Here is a 21419-nt window from a genome sequence, read left to right on the forward strand (position 1 = left end):
TTAGCTCATGCTAGGTGACCGCAGCACTGACCTTGTGTGTAAAAACATGAAACATTTGCATATTGTGATCTAGGTCTTAATTGTAAGCTATACTGAGGAATTTTTTTTAATGTTTTGGCTATATTTCATTCCAAAAGAAGAGTTGATTTGATGCTTGAGTTACAGCACCAGTCTGTATTAGTTATTAGTGAAATGAAGTACACTCCTGCAGATAAATACCAGGTCAAAAAAACCTGTTTCAGTAATCTGATTAACCTGTAGAATACTGAAAAATAAGTTATTTCCACAGAAATCTCTGAAGGGAGCAAAATAACTATATGCCTAAATAAACATTTTAAAGGGAAATAACCCAATACCCTCTGAAGGTCAAACAGTGTTTGCTATGTTGTAATCCTATTCATCATCAGGCTGCAGTTGGACCACAACACTATGTTCATTAGCTTCGTTTTCTGCATCACTACTGTCAGTATCTTCATTGTCATCTTCCTCATAGTCTGAAGATTCTGTCACGTTCTGATGTGAGCGGGATTCCGGCAAAGCCCCAAATGACTGGGTGCTGACAGAAGCCAAAGGTCTGAATAAAGGCGTATGTTCTGACACTTCATTTTCTTCTTGACTACTCTCTGTGTCAGAGTCTGAATCGCCTTGAGAAGGAACAACTTTTTGCTTGCAGACTGGACAGGTTTTTTTGGTTTTAGTTAGCCAAGGATCTACACACTTGCAATGATAAGCATGGGAACACGGAAGGATTCTGAGCTTGTCTCCATCTTCATATTCATCCAAATCAATGGCACATACCTCATACTCATCTCCTTTTTTGAATTTATGTATAGGGAGTTTCTTAAGTTGATCTTTACGAAGTCAGTTTCTTCTAGCTCTATGTCTATCCTGGACAGATTTTGTGATCTGTACTTACTGTCACTGGATCCCATGTTAATGAGGTCATCAGAATCAACAGTGTGAACTATGGCTGCTTTGTATCCTGCTCTCTGTGCATTTAAAACCTTTTCATCAAAATTACAATCAAGTCTTCTAATTAACACGATGAAAGGGCCAGATGAATTGTCTCTTAGTGGCGGAGGCACTATGAGTTCACAGGCATCCTCTGGTTTTGAGTTAATCAAAAAACCCTTTAAACCGTCAGCTGGAAGTCTATAACCAAATCATGCTGGAAGGTCATCAGTGTCTGAGACGCGTTTTCAAAATTATATGCTAAAATGTCCGCTTCTACAGGCAGTAGGTTTAGGAATGCAAAGAGCTGGACAGTCAAGATGGTATAGACTTGTGTGGCCGACAGCATAAGCATCCCTATGGAGAGCAGCATCTCACTGTAAAGTCACCTGGAAGCCTGACGCCACAACACAAATAGGCTCGCCAACCACGTCACTGTGGGAGAAGTCCCTAATCCCGACTTCATGACTGAATCTCCGCACCGACCCCCACCCTAGCTGTAGTATTTTTATTGATGTCTATTATCAGAGTGGGAAAAAAAGTCCCTTTTGATCTAAGTTTGCTGAGTGTTTTTATCATGCATGATTGCCGAATTTTTCAAGTGCTTTTTTCTGCAACAATTATCAACAAAATAGGTGTTGAGGTGGTCAATTGGACAGAAAGACTGAAAGTACTAATCAAGCCTTTATTCACTTACTGTGACAGTGAATAATGCAAGAGGTTAAAGGAAGCTCTGGCTCCCTGCCATTTTGTTTTTCTTCATAGAATGGCAGGAGAGGGTCAGATGGATAGAGTGCAGAAAGGGGTAGCTGTCTCTGAGGAGAGGCTTAACAAAAGGCTCTTGTCTCTTCATGGACCATGGGCTGAAGGTAAGGAAAGAAAGAAGAGGTTAGGAGTTGGAAGGTACTGAGTTGAAGTACAGTGCCTTAGCTACGGGCACTGAGATGGAGGCCTCAAAATAGGTGGTCAGGGCTAGGGGTGCCCATATGCCTATGAGGATGCAGATGAGTGGGGTGGGGGAAATCTGAGTCCTTGACTACAACTTTCTTCAGAAAATTGCAGTGTAGCATTGTGCACCAAATCTGGTGAGGGGAAAGCAGCTTTCACTCATGAGGCCTGTCAGTCAAAGCTTGGTAATTGCCTATAGTTGGGCCAAGGATTCCACACAGGATTTGGGGATGGAGCCAGACTCCTCAGTCACAGGTTTTTCTCCTTTATTGTCTTGATAAAAACAATACTTTAAGTTCATTCTTCTTTCCTAATATATGCATTTGGAGCTTTAAGTCTCCCTCAAAGCACCACATTGGCTGCATATCCTGTTATTAGCTATGCCTTGCTTTTTTTTTTTTTTTTGGCGGTTACTCATGGGTTGACATTATGCATCTTTAAATTTTCCAGTCTGCCTTCAGATAATATTGAACCACTTCACACAGAATCAAAGGAAAGGCTGAAATGAAAACAGGGATCTGTGATGTATTATTTTAAAGCAGGATACTTTTTAGCTGGCTTGCTGGTCCATGAGATTAGGATAAGTTGAACGTGGAGGTACAAAAGTGTGATGTGTTATAACTGATATGAAGATATGAAGGAGGTATTCAGGAAGGCATCAAGTGCCCAACTGAGTTTGGAGAACACAAATTTGTAATGGCACTTGTGCGTAAGGCTGTATGGCTTTCTCCAGCAGATCTCAGCAACCTGAGTAATAAGTGGAGAAATGTGGGTTGGAGTTGAGTAGGACTGATGGGGTAGAAAGTAAAAGCTCAAGTATTGATGGTGAAATTAATTGATTGAAATGACACATCATCTTCCCTAAACTGGATAAGAGAGAAAAGGAATTGATGAGGTAGGTGAAAGATCAGGAAACAAGGAAATTCCATATTCAGTCTAACATTTCATTTTCATGATAAGTGTGAGATGAGAAGAAAATGTACAAAAATTGAGGGAGAGAGGGAAAAAAAGAAGCATGAGAAAAATTTTAGATGTAGCAGAATTTAACAATGATATAAAATCTCTATCAGATCCAATTTGCACCATTCTTCACTGTACTCTTTGCCCTGAGAGGATAGCCTGCATAGAATTATATCATCAATAGATTTCCTTTACCTCAAGCTTCTTTCTAGGTTTGAACATTGAGAGGCACTAGCATGAGATCAGAAGACAAGACAGGTCAAGGTAGTTATTCTTCTTGATGCCTCTTTGCCAAGCTGCAGCTCCTGCCAGGATGTTCCTTCTATAAGGCTCCTGTCTACAGATTCTAATATTTATTTCCTTTCTTTGTCCCTTAAGAAGTAGGGTCATAGCTGTTTCAGGTGCCACATTATTCCCCAAATGCTGCTCACACCTTTGTAGAGCATCTCCTTATTAAATTGACCCTGAACTTTCCAGTTTGAGTGTGCCATCTGTTTCCAGTAGGACCCAGGCTAACACACACGCACACGCATACACAGTAATAGCCCAATGTGATGTCAGATTTCCTTCCTCACTGAAAATCAGTATTTCTCTTGGATTTGTCATACAAGTTCACATGTTATACAGGTTCACGTATAAGTGGAAAGTATGGCCACCAAAGTGCTATGTCTTGAGTGGACAAACTGTCTGATCTTTATGCCCCACTAATTTTGGTGTCTAAAATCATATTATTAACCACTCTAAAACAAGATAATGAATCCAGAAAAACCTAATCCAACAAATATTTATTTAAATGCTTGGTATGTACCTGGCACTGACCTGATGAAATGAACATGACTCAATGTGTGTCATGAACACTAGTGCAAGTGATTTATATGAATTATCACTGCATTTCTCCAGCACCTAATGTCTTCTTTCTTCTTTAAAACTTCATAGAAAGTTCTGTTTGAAAACATATATTTTAAATGTCTAGCTTAGCTTATACCATTGTTTATCTTTGTATGTCTAATATATATATTTCCCTATCAGATTCAATGTAACTCATTTTTATGAATTCTGAATTGCCTGTATTTTTCAATACCCTTCATTTGCTACCAATCAACTTAAGACTCATAGAATTTGAACAGTTTTTTTGGCTTTTTTTTTCCAGGATGATATTGAAGATACTCATGTTGTTAGGTCAGCAATCATATTTCTAACTGCCTCCCCCCAATATCTGCCTTCCTCTTCATATGGCGTTCATCCCCTGTGCATATCTGTGTCCGCATTTGTCCTTTTTATAAGGATATCTGTCATGTTGGATTAGGGGCCAACCCTACTACAGTATTACTTAATCTTAATCTTAACTAATTACATTCCAATGACCCTATTTCCAAATAAGGTCACATTCTCAGGTACTAGGGGTTAGGACTTCAACATATGAATTTGGTGAGGGGGACACCATTCAATCCATAACAATACTCAATAAATAAACTACTGCATTATTTGCCAAGTGCCTCAGGTGGACCCCAACTCTGAGACTTAATACATTTATCTTATTGTAAAATACTGACAAGAAACTGGTTAGGTATACTTTGCTAATCATAAGGACTAATTTTATTTTCTGTACTCCTGATAGCAATTTATGGAGGTAGACTAGAAGTACCTCGTGAATGAATCCAGAAGACTACATTCAAAGCTTAGAGCACAAAAGGTGGAGTATTAAATTCCAAGCGTAGGCACTTGTCTGATGGATGAGTTCTTTGATCCTTCTCTCCCTTTCTCTGAAGAGGATTTAGGGTAAAGAACTGAGTATATATAAGTACAATCTCTTTTTCACTCTCCTCCTCTCCAGTTCTTCCATTTCACTTCCTATTTCTTTGTATAAAAGACTTTGGAGAGCCCAAGAGCATAGCAGGCCTTTTTTATGTGTGTTTCAAATCAAAGAGATATCCAGTCAGCAAAAATCAAAGATCACAAGTAGCAAATCTGTCAGGTCTGAGATGTAACCCTGTGTCTTTTTTTCCAAAAGAGACAATTGACCTTCTCAATAAGTCATAACTTATGTACTATGTACAGAGGTATCAAAGGTTTTGAAAGCACAGCATGTTTAATACAAAAAGGTGTATTCTGCTATCTATAAGTAACAGAAAATAAGAGAATAAGTGTGACTGCGTCCACTTTAGTCTAATTTTTATGCTAATAATAATGTATCCTAAAGAGCACAGATTGTTTTTCCCTTAGTAGGTGGAAAGATATAGAAACAGATATAATGAAAGCTAGATAACATAAAATATGATTTTTAACTACTTATTCATTTCTTTTGTTCTTGAAAATGTGTCACATTCACTACATAAGTGAGAAATAAGTGATAAGAAAGAAGGGCACCCCAAGCTTGAAGAAATAGCAGAACATGGAAATAAGTCTGAGGTGAGAACCATGAAATAAGATTCAGATCAGGGAAGAGAACAATTCTAACTAAAATACACTTTGAAGAATAAATGTAAGAATAAAGGCAATTTTAATCTGTCATCCTATTTGAAGCTTAAGTCCACATTAAATCTCCTACTACTGGAAAAAAGGAGGTGGTAAGAAAATACAAAGGAAGAGATTATTGGAAACTGCATAAATTAGTTGATGAGGACTCATGCATAGGAGCTTTCCAAAGTTTCAAACACATATTCTGTATGTGTGTGGGTATTTGTTTGCATAACTCATATTTTGTCAAGTTCAAGACAATTGTGACTCGCAGGATTGCTGAGGGTCTGAGAGGGAGAAAATGTATCTAAGAACAACTACCATAACAGTTGACATACTGGAGGATTAAAATTAGAAGTCAGTTTCTGGTGTTTGTTTCATTAGTATTGGCAGCAAAAGTTTTCACTTTGATTAAATAATTTTCTCTTTTATATTCAAAAGCTGGAAAAAGATAACCTACAAAATAACATTAAAGGAGAAAAAGTAGGGTGATAAAGCAGCTTGTTCCCAAGAAATCCTTAAGTCTCAAAAAAGAGAATGATTGTTGTTTCTTGTTGTTGTTGTTGTGTGTGTGTGTGTTTTAGGAAAACAGCTGTATATATCAGCAGGGGATGGTTAGGTTGGGCAGAGGTCATGAGAGAATAAGTGATATGAGAGCATTTTATTTTTATTGTCTGGAACTTTTTTCTCTGGGATGGAGCTTCAAAAATGGAACTCTCTCCCCTCAAGGTTTTCTCCTCATAGATATTTTGAAAAAAATCTTTATTTTAAGGATTTTTTTCCATGATGGGTTAAAATAACTACATAAATTATTTTATGTAGTTAAAAGGCTCCAGATAGGTGACAGGGAGATCGAAGAAGGAGGATGATATGGTCCAGAAAAACTATTTCCAAGAAAACCCAGCCCCTGAAAAATCACGTGAAGTGTTTGACCATATAGCAAGGTGTTTTAGATTCCTTTTTATTTTCAGTATCTTTAAGGGAAAAGATGGATAGGTAAGCACCTAATGAGGCATTAACTAAACTGGGGTGGAAGGCGGGGAGATGCATAAGAAAGGAAATTTAATCATTATGGTATGTATCTCAATTGTGAATAATACTATGAATTATTATGTATTTCATAATAATGAAAATATGTAATACAATTTGCCCCCAAATTTTGATATGATTACATTGGAAGAATACCTTTAAGGTGGAAGGAGCTTTATAAGAGTGCTAAACCCTCATTTTACTGATTAGGAAGGCAGTAGGTAACATGTGTAACTGAAAAATACATTATATTATAAGTGTGTAATTTAAACATATAGTGCAAATACCTCCCAAAATAGTTAGAAATGTGTTTCTCTCTGTGAGTGAGCAAAGGAGATTGGAGGGTGGAAGGTGGGGACTGCTGACTTATACAGTGAATCTAAACAATAAAAACATATTTTTAAGTCAAGAAAGAAAGAAATGATAAATATAATTTTTAAAAGCTATCTAGTTTTTCAGGAATTCCCTGGTGGTCCAGTGGTTAGGACTTGGCACTTTCACTGCCAGTGCCTGGGTTCGATCCCTGGTCAGGGAACTAAATCCCACATGTCATACGGTGCAGACAAAAAAAAAAATTGTCTAGTATTTTATCATAAACATAGAATAATGTTTGGACACTGTGACTAAATTAAAAAATAAATTGTTTCAAAGATAAAAGCTATACTTGTCTGTATCTTAAATAAGACAGCGGGAAGAAAGACAAAGAATGTGAAAGAATAAAGACCAGGTTGCATTTGTGCATATGAATATGACACAGCACTTACTTTTGACAGCACATATGTAGCTAAAAATGCATACATACATCTAAATGCTAAGCAGTTCTACTGCCATATATGTGTAACATATTCACATCAAAGTTAATGAATGTGTTATCATTCTAAAAATAAATACCAGATTTTACCTTATGTGTTTCTCATGTCCAGGCTTCAAGACTTTATTGTGCCATTTATTCCTTTAAGCAATTGCTACTCAGAGGAATATTTAGTTTGGTTTGGCAATTAACAGCATAAAGAGCTTAAGTGGCATTTGTTGAGAACTTTTTAGCCTTGGACAGAAGCCTTCTCATAGAACAAAGTTTCATATATATTCTTCAGAGAAATAATACCAGAAGGTGCTCCTTCAAAAGAGTAGTTCCAAGACAAATTATTTTGGAAACAACATATTACACTTTCATTTTGGATTTTGACCAATATATCCTTAATGTTTTCCTCAGCTTGACTACACATTAGATAGGTTTATTCCTGAATCTAGTCCCCTTTTTCTTAGAACAATGGCAGTTAGAAATATGATTGCTGAGCTAACAACATGATTATCTTTAATATCATCCTAAAAAAAAAAAAAAACTGGTCAAGTTCTATGAGTCTTCAGTTCCCTTTTTCTTAGAACAATTACTATAGAAACATTGCAATTGTAAGTTCTTTCTCTGTCCTTTTGAGATGTAAATCTTCCCTCAGTCTCTTACCAGTTTTACAAACCAGGAAGCTCTCTCTCAAACATCTGGGAGACATTCCTGTGAAATGTAGTCATAAAGAAAGATAAAGTCCCCATCTTCCTATCTCTGGGGCAGGTATCACTAGCAAATAGAGATGCCCTGATCACAGTCACCACCCTTCCATATAAAGTCATCTAGTACATTTTCACTAGCTCACCTCACGGCTTCAAAACTCCTAACTTTGTTTCAGTAGAGAGGAGTTCAATCTCTCTCCCCTATTTCAATAGTCTTGAATAGTTTTCCCTGCCTGTTTAACGCCACCTGTTGCAGTATTGCTTTGGCAATATTTATAAAATACATTTTATATTAAATGTTTTCAGGAATACTGCAGAAAAGAAACGAACCTACCTGAGGTTCCTAACCAAATGTTCCCAATTCATAGCAAAATGAAAACTTTTATTTGTTAATACATATTCCATTATACCAGTAGTTTTCTTCAAAGCATGGTTCAAAGACCAGCAATATCAGCACCAAATGGGAACTTGTTAGAAATAAAGTTTTCAGGCCCCACCGAAACCTTTTGAATCAGACAATTTGGGGGTGGGGCTCAGTAACCTGTGGGTTACCAAGTCTACCAGGTAATTGTGATGCATGCACACTAAACCAGCACATTTTATCACATGTGTTGGGAAATTCAATCCTAGGTAACAGCAATAAAGAAACAAAGGCCAGCTAAGAAAGAGCATTACTCTATTTATTTATTTATTGCATTTTAATAATTGAAATTAACACTCAGACAAATTTCTGTCCTAAAATTTAGAATGCAGAGCAAACAAATATATTTATATTTTATTTATGACTAAAGGCTTTTTAGGTTTCCTTGTTAGCTGTCCTCTCTGCCATGCACTCTTCTTTCCTGCTCCATGCATTATATAAATACATTTTTATTTGTCATTATTCTAGAACTAATATAAAAGTTTTATGATCAAGAATCTGGAGGTTTATTTGCACTCATTACTGTTAATTCTAGGAAGTCTTTCTCTTGTCATAGTTTTTGACATCCCATGAAAATACAAAGCAATTCTCCAGCACCTAATGTCTTCTTTCTTCTTTAAATCTTCATAGAAAGTTCTGTTTGAAAACACATATTTTAAATGTCTAGCTTAGCTTATACCATTGTTTATCTTTGTATGTCTACATATATATATTTCCCTGTCAGATTCAATGTAATTCGTTTTTATGAATTCTGAATTGCCTGTATTTTTCAATACCCTTCATTTGCTACCAATCAACTTAAGACTCATAGAATTTGAACAGTTTTTTTTTTTTTTTTTCCAGGATGATATTGAAGATACTCATGTTGTTAGGTCAGCAATCATATTTCTAACTGCCATTACTAAACCAAATATTGTTTCTTGTGATTAATGTATTTCCTTCCAGATGCATATATAAATTGCATGTTACATTCAGAAGTAGTACAGAGTCTGCAGAGAAAACAGAACTCTGAATTAGAGGCGATAGCCCTTACAGAAAGCTCATGTGACTTATTTTTTGGGTTTTTTAGCTGTGGAGAAATGACACTAACTACCCATATTATACAAGGCTGATTTTCTCCCTCCTTTACAAAGAAGATCCATTCCCCACCCACATCTTTACCTTAGGTCTTTAGACAATATTTTTAACACTGAAGCTGGAAAAGCTAGGACTGAGAAAGTGGGAAGCTATGATGACTACATACCAAAGTGTACTTAATAATCACAGTCATGCACAGAGATAAAGTTCACCTTTTATAATAACATTTGTGAATTTTCACATGTACATAAGTGTAATAAGCCTAGCAATTCCTCCAGGTATGCATATTAAATCTTCAAGCAAATACGGGTATACTGTGTATTTCCTTGCATTTGCATTAATATTTGCCACTTTTTTTCATTGTCCCATCGTGAATCTGTTGGAATCTACAGACTTTCCAGTTGGTTTTGTTACAGCATTTTCTTTTGTTACCAATTTGTCACCACATTATAGATGAGAATGACACCAAATATAACTATCACTGAATGAAATTTGAAATTTTTAGCCCATTGGGAAGGACTGTTGGTTGGAAAATCTACTCATTCCCATTTTCCCAGAAAAATCAATGAGAGGAAATGAATTCAAGTGCTCTTTTTTTTTTTTCTGGATTCTTCTTCTAGAAGATATTTAGTCAACAAGCAAACTATTTGTCACAGATTGCTTAGGGTAAATTTTACTCTGAGACAGAGAATTGTCCTCATGAGAGCATTAGAATTCTTGACAGACATGGACTATGTCTGGAGGAACATCTTTGAACTTGGAAGCTGAAGATCCTGTTTATAAATATAAACCTACTTCATATTTTTGTAAATATCTCTTCTCTGCTTTTCTATTTTCCTTTGTGTTTTGAAGGTGTTCTGTGCACTGATTTAAAAACTGTTGGGGACCCCACTGGGGTTAATGAATAGGTGGAACCAAATAGTTTGATGTCACGAAGACACTGATTGGCAGTGATTGTGCTGGCAAAACACTTTCCTCTCTTCTCTAAATTCTCTATGATACCATTTTCTGTTCTATTAGTCACATAACTGTGTGGAGGATAAACCTTTTCAGTTTCTAATTGCACTTGTTGTTTACTGTAAATTACTCTTATGAAAATATTCCCATGTATTTGCCTGTGCAAGTGTGCATGTAATTGCATTTTGGCAAGAGGGCAAAAATACATCCACTTTGAAAATGAAGTCTAAGGGGTGCTTGTACAATGACACTTTTAGCTTGACTCTTAGTTGAAATTTCTTTTGTACTCCTAAAACTGACAAGATGACAGTCTCGTCATCTTAGCTTCTCCAGCCACAAGATAGGTACAAAACTGATGCTTCTAGGTTTTTCCTGACATTGAACCTTTGTCGAACATGCCACATTTAAGGATAAAGGGAATTCTCTTGTAAACTCTCATATCTTGCTGTGGGCATGCATATGTACCTCTCAAAGCCCATCACCAAGTCATATGCAAATATATTCCAAAAGGTGCCATTGCTGTCATAACAGGGAGGTGAATTGGAGGTTTTTCCAGAATAATGGTAGAAAGCTGAGCTGAAGGACTGCTGTCTGCTTCTACCTATGAATAACCTATCAAAGGTGGCACCCCAGGCAGTCAGCTCACTCATGAGCAGATGATAGCTGTCTGGAGTTTCATGTCATAATTACTGAAAAGGAAAACTTCTGAAGTGAAAAAATAGGTTTGATAAATACACAGTCACCACAAGAGTACAGAAAAATTGTCTTTTTATAACTACAGTATCAAAAATAGGCTATACATGTTCCTTCTCAGAATAAGAAGTACTATTATGAGGGTGCTAGAGCTTTGTATAATCTTTGTTTTCCCAGGTAGAGATCATTAGGAATTTTACAGGCTTAAGCAAAGTGATCTGGCAATAATAAATGGAAATATGAGTTTATAAGCTCAGCTGTCTTGCCAGGCTGGACTGTCTGCCCATCTCTGGACTATTATTTGTGTAAGAAATAAACTATCTTATTTAAACTACAAAAAAAAAAAAAAATGGAAAGAGTAGTGAAAGGAGAAAAATGGGAAAACTAATGGTGTTTCTCTTTTTCTTTCATTATTTGGATTTTTTGAATTTTATTTTATTTATTTTTTATACAGCAGATTCTTATTAGTTATCTATTTTACACATATTAGTGTATATATGCCAACCCCAATCTCCCAGTTCATCCCACCACCAACCCCTCTCCGGCCACTTTCCCCCCTTGGTGTCCATACGTTTATTCTCTATATCTATGTCTCTATTTCTGCCTTGCAAACCAGTTTATCTGTACCATTTTTCTAGATTCCACATATATGCATTAATATATCATATTTGATTTTCTCTTTCTGACTTACTTCACTCTGTATGACAGTCTCCAGATCCATCTGCGATTCTACAAATGACACAATTTCTTTTTTTATGGCTGAGTAATATTCCACTGTATATATGTATCACATCTCTTTATCTATTCACCTGTCGATGGGCATTTAGGTTGCATCCATGTCCTGGCTATTGTAAATAGTGCTGCAAAGAACATTGGGGTGCATGTGTCTTTTTGAATTATGGTTTTCTCTGGGTACATGCCCAGTAGTGGGATTGCTGGGTCCTATGGTACTTCTATTTTTAGTTTTTAAGGAACCTCCATACTGTTCTCCATAGTGGCTGTATCCATTTACATTCCCACCAACAGTGCAAGAGGGTTCCATTTTCTCCACACCCTCTCCACCATTTGTTGTTTGTAGATGTTCTGATGATGCCCATTCTAACTGGTGTGAGGTGATACCTCATTGTAGTTTTGATTTGCTTTTCTCTAATAATTAGTGATGTTGAGCAGCTTTTCATGTGCTTCTTGGCCATCTGTATATCTTCTTGGGAGAAATGTCTATTTAGGTCTTCTGCCCATTTTTGATTGGGTTGTTTGTTTTTTTAATACTGAGCTGCATGAGCTGTTTATATATTTTGGAGATTAATCCTTTGTCCGTTGATTTGTTTGCAAATATTTTCTCCTGTTCTGAGGGTTGTCTTTTCGTCTTGTTTATGGTTCCTTTGCTGTGAAAAAGCTTTTAAGTTTCATTAAACCCCATTTGTTTATTTTTGTTTTTATTTCCATTACTCTAGAAGGTGGATCAAAAAGATCTTGCTGTGATTTATGTTGAAGAGTGTTCTTCCTATGTTTTCCTCTAAGAGTTTTATAGTATCTGGTCTTACATTTAGGTCTTTAATCCATTTTGAGGTTTTTTTTGTGTGTATGGTGTTAGAAAGTGTTCTAATTTCATTCTTTTCCATGTAGCTGTACAGTTTTCCCAGCACCACTTATTGAAGAGGCTGTCTCTTCTCCATTGTATATTCTTGCCTCCTTTATCAAAAACAAGGTGACCATATGTGAGTGGGTTTATCTCTGGGCTTTCTATCTTGTTCCATTGATCTATATTTCTGTTTTTGTGCCAGTATGATATTGTCTTGATTACTATAGCTTTGTAGGATAGTCTGAAGTCAGGGAGTCTGATTCTTCCAGCTCCATTATTCTTTTCAACACTACTTTGGCTATTCGGGGTCTTTTGTGTCTCCACAGAAATTTTAAGATTTTTTTGTTCTAGTTCTGTAAAAAAATGCCACTGGTAGTTTGATAGGGATTGCATTGAACCTGTAGATTGCTTTGGGTAGTATAGGCATTTTCAAAATATTGATTCTTCCAATCCAAGAACATGGTATATCTCTCCATCTGTTTGTGTTATCTTTGAATTCTTTCATCAGTGTCTTATAGTTTTCTAAGTACAGGTCTTTTACCTCCTTAGGCAGACTTATTCCTAGGTATTTTATTCTTTTTGTTGCAATGGCTAATGGGATTGTTTCCTTAATTTCTCTTTCTGATGTTTCATTGTTAGTGTATAGGAATGCAAGTGATTTCTGTGCATTAATTTTGTATCCTGCAACTTTACCAAATTCATTTGATTAGCTCTAGTAGTTTTCTGGTGGCATGTTTATTTATTTATTTATTTATATTTTTGGCTGTGTTGGGTTTTCATTGCTGTCCATGCGCTTTCTCTAGTTATGGTGAGTGGGGGCCACTCTTTGTTGTGGTGTGCAGGTTCTCATTGCGGTGGCTTCTCTTGTTGTGGAGCACGGGCTCCAGGCATGCAGGTTTCAGTTGTTGTGGCACGCAGGCTCAGTAGCTGTGGCAAATGGGCTTAGTTACTCCACAGCAGGTGGAATCCTCCCAGACCAGGGCACGAACCCATGTCCCCTGCATTGGCAGGCAGATTCTTAACCACTGCGCCACCAGGGAAGCCCTGGTGGCATTTTAGGATTATCTGTGTATAGTCTCATGTCATCTGCAAACAGTGACAGTTTACTTCTTTTCCAATTTTTATTCCTTTTATTTCTTTCTCTTCTCTAATTGCCATGGCTAGGACTTCCAAGACTATGTTGAATAATAGTGGCGAGAGTGGACATCCTTGTCTTTTTCCTGATCTTAGAGAAAATGCTTTCAGTTTTTCACCATTGAGAATGATGTTTGCATGGGTTTGTCATATATGGCCTTTATTATGTTGAAGTAAGTTCCCTCTATGCCCACTTTCTGGAGAGTTTTTATCATAAATGGGTGTTGAATTTTGCCAAAAGCTTTTCTGCATCTATTGAGATGATCATATGGTTTTTGTTCTTCAATATGGTATATCACATTGATTGATATGCATATATTGAAGAATCCTCGCATTCCTGAGACAATCCCACTTGATCATGGTGTATGATCCTTTTAATGTGTCGTTGGATTCTGATGCTAGTATTTAATGAGGATTTTTGCATCTTTATTCATCAGTGATATTGGTCTGTAATTTTCTTTTTTTGTAGTATCTCTGTCTGGTTTTGGTATCAGGGTGATGGTGGCCTCATAGAATGAGTTTGGCAGTGCTCCTTCCTCTGCAACTGTTTGGAAGAGTTTGAGAAGGATGTGTGTTACCTCTTCTCTAAATGTTTTATAGAATTCACCTGTGAAGCCATCTGGTGCTGGACTTCTGTTTGTTGGAAGATTTTTAATCACAGTTTCAATTTCGTTACTTGTGATTGGTCTGTTCATATTTTCTATTTCTTCCTGGTTCAGTCTTGGAAGCTTATACCTTCATTTCTTCCATGTTGTCCATTTTATTGGCATAGAGTTGCTTGTAGTAGTCTCTTATGATGCCTTGTATTGCTGAAGTGTCCATTGTATATTCTCCTTTTTAATATGTAATTTTATTGATTTGAGTATTCTCCCTCTTTTTCGTGATGAGTCTGGCTAAAGGTTTATCAATTTTGTTTATCTTTTCAAAGAACCAGCTTTTAGTTTTATTGATCTTTGCTATTATTTTGTTTCTGTTTCATTTATTTCTGCTTTGATCTTTATGATTTCTTTCCTTCACCTAACTTTGGGTTTTGTTTTTTCTTCTTTCTCTAGTTCCTTTAGGTGTAAGTTTAGATTGTTTATTTGAGATTTTTCTTGTTTCTTGAGGTAGGATTTTATTGCTATAAACTTCCTTCTTAGAACTGCTTTTGCTGCATCCCATAAGGTTTGGATCATCGTGTTTTCATTGTCATTTGTCTCTGGTATTTTTTGATTTCCTCTTTGATATCTTGGTTATTTAGTAATGTATTGTTTAGTCTCCATGTGTGTTTTTTTTTTTTTTTTTTACAATTTTTCCCTGTAATTGATGTCTAATCTCATAGCCTTGTGGCCGTAAAAGATGCTTGATATTATTTCAATTTTCTTAAATTTACTGAGGCTTGATTTGTGACCTAAAATGTAATCTGTTCTGGAGAATGTTCCATGTGCACTTGAGAAGAAAGTGTAATCTGCTGGTTTTGGATGGTATGTACAATAAATATCAGTTAAATCTATCTGGTCTATTGTGTCATTTAAAGCTTGTGTTTCCTTATTAATTTTCTGTCTGGATGATCTGTCCATTGGTGTAAGTGAAGTATTGAATTCCCCCACTATTATTGTGTTACTGTTGATTTCCTCTTTTATAGCTGTTAGCAGTTGCCTTATGTATTGACGTGTTCCTCTGTTGGGTGCATATATATTTATAATTGTTATATCTTCTTCTTGGCTTGATCCCTTGATCATTATGTAGTGTCCTTCCTTGTCTCTTTATTTTAAAGTCTACTTTATCTGATATGAGAATTGCTCCTCCAGGTTTCTTTTGATTTCCATTTGCATGGAATATCTTTTTCCATCCTGTCACTTTCAGTCTGTATGTATCCCTAGGTCTGAAGTGGGTCTCTTGTAGACAGCATACCTATGGCTCTTGTTTTTGTATCCATTCAGCGAACCTGTGTCTTTTGGTTGGAGCATTTAATCCATTTTTGTTTAAGGTAATTATCGATCTGTATGTTCCTAATTACCATTTTCTTAATTGTTATTGGCTTGTTTTTGTAGGTCCTTTTCTTCTCTTGTGTTTTCCACTTAGAGAAGTTCCTTTAGCTTTTGTTGTAGAGCTGGTTTGGTGGTGCTGAATTCTCTTAGCTTTTGCTTATCTGTAAAGCTTTTGATTTCTCCATCGAATCTGAATGAGATCCTTGCCAGGTACAGTAATCTTGGTTGTAGGTTCTTCCCTTTCATCACTTTAAGTATATTGTGCCACTCCTTTCTCGCTTGTAGCGTTTCTGGTGAGAAATCAGTTGTTAACCTTATGGGAATTCCCTTGTATGTTATTTTTCGTTTTTCCCTTGCTGCTTTCAATAATTTTTCTTTGTCTTTAATTTTTGTCAGTTTGATTCCTATGTGTCTCGATGTGTTTCTCCTTGGGTTTATCCTTCCTGGTACTCTCTGTGCTTCCTGGACTTGGGTGGCTATTTCCTTTCCCACGTTAGGGAAGTTTTTGACTATAATCTCTTCAAATATTTTCTCGGGTCCTTTCTCTCTCTCTCCTTCTTCTGGGACCCCTGTCCTGCAAATGTTGGTGAATTTAATGTTGTCTGAGAGGTCTCTTAGGCTGTCTTCATTTCTTTTCATTCGTTTTTCTTTATTCTGTTCCACAGCAGTGAATTCCACCATTCTGTCTTCCAGGTCACTTATCCGTTCTTCTGCCTCAGTTATTTTGCGATTGATTCCTTCTAGTGTATTTTTCATTTCAGTCATTGTATTGTTCATCTCTGTTTGTTTCTTCTTTAATTCTTCTAGGTGTTTGTTCTTTAATTTTTTTAGGCCTTTGTTAAACATATCTTGCGTATTCTGGATCTTTGCCTCCATTCTTTTTCCGAGGTCCTCGATCATCTTCACTATCATTATTCTGAATTATTTTTCTGGAAGGTTGCCTATCTCCACTTCATTTAGTTGTTTTTCTAGGGTTTTGTCTTGTTTCTTCATCTGGTACATAGTCCTCTGCCTTTTCATCTTGTCTATCTTTCTGTGAATGTGGTTTTCATTCCACAGGCTGCAGGATTGTAGTTCTTCTTGCTCCTTCTGTCTGCCCTCTGGTGGATGAGGCTATTTAAGAGGCTTGTGCAAGCTTCCTGATGGGAGGGACTGGTGGTGGGTAGAGCTGGGTGTTGTTCTGGTAGGCAGAGCTCAGTAAAACTTTAATCTGCTTATCTGCTGATGGGTGGGGCTGAGTTCCTTCCCTTTTGGTTGTTTGGCCTGAGGCATCCCAGCACTGGAGCCTACCTGGCTCTTTGGTGGGGCTAATGGCAGACTCTGTGAGGGCTCACGCCAAGGAGTACTTCCCAGAACTTCTGTTGCCAGTGTCCTTGTCCACGTGGTGAGCCACAGCCACCCCCTGCCTCTGCAGGAGACCCTCCAACATTAGCAGATAGGTCTGGTTCAGTCTCCTGTGGGGTCACTGCTCCTTTCCCTCAGTCCCGATGCACACATTACTGTGTCTGTGCCCTCCAAGAGTGGAGTCTCTGTTTCCCCCCATCCTGTGGAACTCCTGCAGTCAAATCCCACTAGCCTTCAATGTCTGATTCTCTAGGCATTCCTCCTTCCATTGCTGGACCCCCCCTGATGTGGGGCTCAGAACCTTCACAACAGTGGGTGGACTTCTGTGGTATAAGTATTCTCTGGTTTGTGAGTCACCCACCCAGCAGTTTTTGGATTTGATTTTATTGTGATTGCACCCCTCCTACTGTCTCATTATGGCTTCTTATTTGTCTTTGGCTATGGGGTATCTTTTTTGGTGAGTTCCAGTATCTTCCTGTTGATGATTGTTCAGCAGTTAGCTGTGATTCCAGTGCTCTCGCAAGAGGGAGTGAGAACATGTCCTTCTACTCCGCCATCTTGAAGCAATCTGTCTTTTTCTGACTTAATCTTCATTCTGCTTGTGACACTATTGACCTCCCCCTTTATAATCCAATCCTAAAATATCTTGCCAAAGTTTCCCACTTTAATGTTCTGATATAGTCAAATATATTGTAAATATAACTTTATTCTAAATGTGCCTCTTTCTTTCTATCCTATGTGACTTTATTTATCTTGTACTCTCATTTTGGAAGCCCTTCTAATTGCATGAAAGTTGATGGTGATTGTCCAGAGAGAACTCCTGCTCAGTGACTCTTGCTGCATTCTCAGTTTCTATTTGTACTTGACTGAATGGATGTCTTTCACTCTTATCTAACTGTCCATAAGTAAACATCTCAAGCCTTTCAGGTGGTGGTTCCCAGACTTAAGCTTCTTTACATTCTCTATTATGCTTTGTACAAAGAGAAGGCATCATATTTCTTAGTAAAGTGTTTTATAATAGGTTTACTGGCATTGTGATTTAATAGCTGACTATTAGGAGGATTCTTCTATCTTATTAAAACTCATGACCACCCATTATCACTATCAGAGGGGGATTAAAACAAAGGGCTATGCTTGCTGATGTTTGTAAAAGCAAGACAAGTGGGAGACAAAGATATGGAAAAGCTGATTTAGCATATAGAATACTGGTATCATGGTTCAGTTTCAGGGGTTCTGGCAACTAGGGCAGTAGTTATAAAATGGGATGATCAGTTTTAGAATCAAAGTAGGTATTATTTTAATGCACATTTCTTTTTCTCCTTGAAAATTATTCACATATGGGGAAGAAGAATATTGGAGGTGAGTGGAGTATGCATGTGCATTTTGACAAATATACCCAAACAATTTAGAAATCCCTGTTATATATTTTCTCCCACAGGTAGGAAAACAATAACATAAGGATAGAGAGCCATAAAAGAAGAGATATAAGACTGATTTACCCCCAGAACTTCACCTTTGTGGTTCCTGGGCCTAGCACAGTGTATGTCATAGAGTAATTGTATAATACATTTGTCTTGTTAAAAAGAAAAAGAAACAGCACTACTTCCACAGTGGCATTGCATACCTACAAACAGTTCTGTAGTCAGATTTGCTTGGGAAATTCTGGATTAAATGAAGCTTAACCAAGTCTTTCCTGAAGTCTTCTCACAAATGTAAACATGCTTTGTAAGTTTTCAAAAGAAGCCATGTTTCCCAAACTGATTTTACCAAAGGATCCTATCCCTGTGTTTTTCCAGGGACTCTAATGGAGCTGTGATTCCATGGAATAAACTATTAGAGATACTGAATTAATTTTTAAAAATTAAAGAAAACATATGTTAATATAAAAGATGAAGTCAAGCTAATAGGTCATTTGTGTTATGCTTTAACATTATTTCTCTAAAAATTTACCTTTCTTATTTACCATTTTATGTTTAAAAATATAGTTTAGCTGTTTGCTAAACTATATTTAACAGGATATAGTGAATGCAGGATTTTTTGATTATTCTTTTGTTAGTGAAGTGTGCTTCACACTGACTCACACCTCTTAACCCAACCATCACCTGTAGAAATGGAGATCTTCTCTATTCAGAATTCTATTTTACATCTGAAAGAACAAGGCCATTAAATAATTGTGCTCTTATAACAGAGCTTGGACTACAACCTGGATGTCAACTCACCAACAGTGGGTCTTCATATACAATCTTTGATGTCACATTTCTGTCTACCCCTTGATCTCATGTTTCAAAATTCTCAGGAGATACACCTTTCAAAATTATTAAAAGAAACAATCAATTCATATTGTCAAGTGTTACTGATTTGCCTATGTAGATTCACCACTTCCAGGTTTTCAGATAGTATAATTCACTTCGTTAAATTACTGAAAGAGATTATTTCATCTGTATCTACCAAAGAGGAGAGAAAAATACTGATAGAAGTTGTAGTGCTTTAACAAACATTTTAATGATTTCGTATAGAAATAAACCATTGTTTTGAAATATTTAAGTAATAGAATCTGTCAAAAGTCAGATCCACAATAAATAGCTACCTCCAAAAGTGACATATATACTTTATGCAGTTTTCCATTTTTTATTAATCATTATGAATTTATAAATTTCTTCATGAAAAAAGATAAATACAAAAAAGTAAAGAGAGTGGTGTAACAAAACCTCATGTACTGCCTACTTCACCTCACCAATACCAATACAAGTACAATTTTGTGTCATCTCAAACATTATACCCTCCCACTACTGAATTATTTCTAAGAAAATCCCAAGCATCATATTTTACTCATAAATTCTTTAGTACCTTATGTAGTTTCATACAATATATGTGTTGCAATAAATACAATCAGTATTATCCTAATCACATTATTTTCTTTTTTAGTTCAATTCTAATGAGAGCTTCCCCAGGCTGATTTTAGGACACTGGAGGGTCATAAAAATGGCTGCTCTCTATTTACTCCTAGGACATGCTATTTCCTATCAGGATGGCAATTTCTCATTGTTCTTGTCTTTTTTAATTGAATTATTTTATTTTTACACAGAAATTCCTCTAAGTTTCTGGGGAAATGGAAAATATTACCATCTTTGTAGGAAGTCTGGGTAAGGTTAGAAACCTCTGCTTACCCTTCTTTTTTGTACAAAGTTCAGATCCTGATGATTAAAAATGACTCAATTGGGCTTCCCTGGTGGCACAGTGATTGAGAGTCCGCCTGCCGATGAAGGGGACACGGGTTCGTGCCCTGGTCCAGGAAGATCCCACATGCCATGGAGTGGCTGGGCCCGTGAGCCATGGCCACTGGGCCTGCGCGTCCGGAGACTGTGCTCCGCAACAGGAGAGGCCACAATAGTGAGAGGCCCACGTACCGCAAAAAAAAAAAAAAAAAAAGACTCGATCATTATTATTCATTGTATATTTTAGGTTATTTGAAATAAATAAATAAGTAGGCCAGAGCATTCTGCATTTGTTTTGGAAGTAGCTCTTGTACCAAGTCTTTAATCTGAGAGTTGGTTATTTAAGTATTTTTTTCTGTCCTTTCTAGTAGGACCTATATTTCAAGGTAACCAAATAACTCTAAGTGATAAGGAAAAACTCTTCTTTACAAAATAACCCCATCTAATATACAGTGAAAGAAAATTTTAAAATTCACCACTTTTCTTACTAAGTAATTTCCTCAAGCTAAAACCATTATATTAAGAAAAAGTGTTTAGGAATTGAATATTTACAGTGTCCAAAGTGTCATCTGGAGTAATATAAAGATTTGTAATGGAGGAATTAGAGTATAATCACCTGAACCCCAAGCTAATTTTATCCAAACTAATAGAAAGATAAATAAGACACACCTGTACACTGATGTGATCCAATATGTAATACACAGCTTCATCTCTAAAGTATTCTTGCCTAATTTTTAAATCTGAATTCAGTTAAGTCTCTTTATAAGAAATGTAGGGGATAGAGGGATATGTAAAAGGAACTACCAGGATGAATTAGATAAATCCATAAAGAAAACTGATTTTCTCCCAACAAGTTCATGGAGTAAAATACAAGGGAAGAGCAGTGGCGTTTCTAGGTTAAAAGAGATTAAAACGACATAATATCCGACTCTCAGTAATTGATTGTAGAAAGATACTTCAGGTACAATTGAAGAAAAGTGAATATGAATTGAACATCAGATGATATTAAGGCACTACTGTGATTTTGGGATATGATAATGATACTGCTATGAGAGAAAACTGCTAATGTCTTTGTTCATGCATACTAAAGTAGTGGTGAGATATAATGTAAATAAATGTAATGTATATAATAAATATATAAATAATATTTCTGTTACCCCAAAAGTTGCCCTGGA

The 21419-nt window shown here is 36.5% G+C and overlaps 1 pseudogene across 1 annotated transcript; it reads right to left on the reverse strand.

The window, feature by feature from the left end:
• Positions 1-366: 366 nt before the first annotated feature.
• Positions 367-1306, reverse strand: LOC309834712 (E3 ubiquitin-protein ligase RNF13-like; annotated as a pseudogene). The gene is made up of 2 exons: positions 1139-1306; positions 367-906 (listed from the first exon to the last, which is right to left on the reverse strand). The product of its transcript is annotated as an E3 ubiquitin-protein ligase RNF13-like (transcript).
• Positions 1307-21419: the final 20113 nt, after the last annotated feature.

Source organism: Grampus griseus (assembly GCF_964374135.1).
Source record: "Grampus griseus genome assembly, chromosome: 16".
Lineage (NCBI taxonomy): Eukaryota > Metazoa > Chordata > Mammalia > Artiodactyla > Delphinidae > Grampus > Grampus griseus.